Here is a 1,299-nt window from a genome sequence, read left to right as displayed (position 1 = left end):
TGAATTTACACCAGCCATTACTCCAGTTCCCATTTTTCAGGATTCTTTGATAAATAGAAAGTTAAAAGAGTGGCATTTACTTGAAACAGGAATATTAGGTAAAGTTATACATTTATTTACTGTCAATTTTGATCAATTTAATGCATCCTTGCTGAATAAAAATTACTTTAAAAAAATGTATATATAGGCCTATACATATAGGCATATATATATATATATATATATATATATATACACACACACATACATATATATATATATAGTTATATTTTTAATTGGGTTTTAAAAGATAAAATAGATACTTTGTTTAAAGATGCCATAGAATGCATTGATACAATATCTACATAGAAGGTATGTGGCTTAGGTAAGGGCAAGAAATCTCCAGAAACGGTTTTACATGTTATATACACACACACACACATACATATATATATATATAGTTATATTTTTAATTGGGTTTTAAAAGATAAAATAGATACTTTGTTTAAAGATGCCATAGAATGCATTGATACAATATCTACATAGAAGGTATGTGGCTTAGGTAAGGGCAAGAAATCTCCAGAAACGGTTTTACATGTCCATTTACAACCCTAGGATTTGTCCCTAGAATTAAATGGTCTGTTTTTACCTTATTTGGAAGGGTCATGAATAATAATGTTAGGCTCTGCTCTAATTGGCTTTTTCGCAGTGCGGCTCAATGTTAAGCTCTGCTCTGATTGGCTATTTCACAGTGCGGCTCATTTCAGTAGCTCACACAGCAGGAAGGAAACTTCAATACTTTCTCTCGCAGTTATATCGTTGGGTAATTATACTGTATATAAAATGCGGGCATCAGGGAGCCGCTATTAATATGCGGGGCATTGAAACTTGCTTTCGAATACACGATCGCTTTTTACTTTCACTTTTGAGATCGCACGTGATCTGTGTAAACTACAGCGGCAGTACTTACCACACATTTTACAAGATCAGATGCTTGTCAGTGGTGCTCAGGATCTGTAAATCAGTCGCCATCATCCTCAGTCATCTCTCTTTACTCTGTTTATGTGGTAAGTGAAATCTTATGTACTGTAATGTAACAGGCTGCCGCTAGCAAGCAGCTAACATGTCCCTTTAGTGGCTAGCGTTATTTTATTAGAACGTGCGTTATTTGCTTTCCGTGCCTTTCTGAATACAGACACCAACCCATCCCTGCACATCACATCCCCTGCACAGCCTGGAACATAACATTTATTTCCATGATCTGCCATTTTCGCTATTATCCTCGCTTGTTTCTTCACAATACCTGCAGAACTTCTGATG

General features: G+C 35.3%; 1 protein-coding gene across 1 annotated transcript in view; it reads right to left on the bottom strand.

The window, feature by feature from the left end:
* LOC107593902 (low-density lipoprotein receptor-related protein 1-like) overlaps positions 1 to 1,299 on the bottom strand; it is a 129,091-nt gene that overhangs the window by 40,094 nt on the left and 87,698 nt on the right. The gene's annotated exons all lie outside the window — the stretch shown is intronic.

This window comes from Sinocyclocheilus grahami, unplaced genomic scaffold, assembly GCF_001515645.1.
Source record: "Sinocyclocheilus grahami isolate Dianchi unplaced genomic scaffold, SAMN03320097.WGS_v1.1 scaffold177.1, whole genome shotgun sequence".
Classification (NCBI taxonomy): Eukaryota; Metazoa; Chordata; class Actinopteri; order Cypriniformes; family Cyprinidae; genus Sinocyclocheilus; species Sinocyclocheilus grahami.
This window is presented reverse-complemented; position numbering and strand designations above follow the sequence as displayed.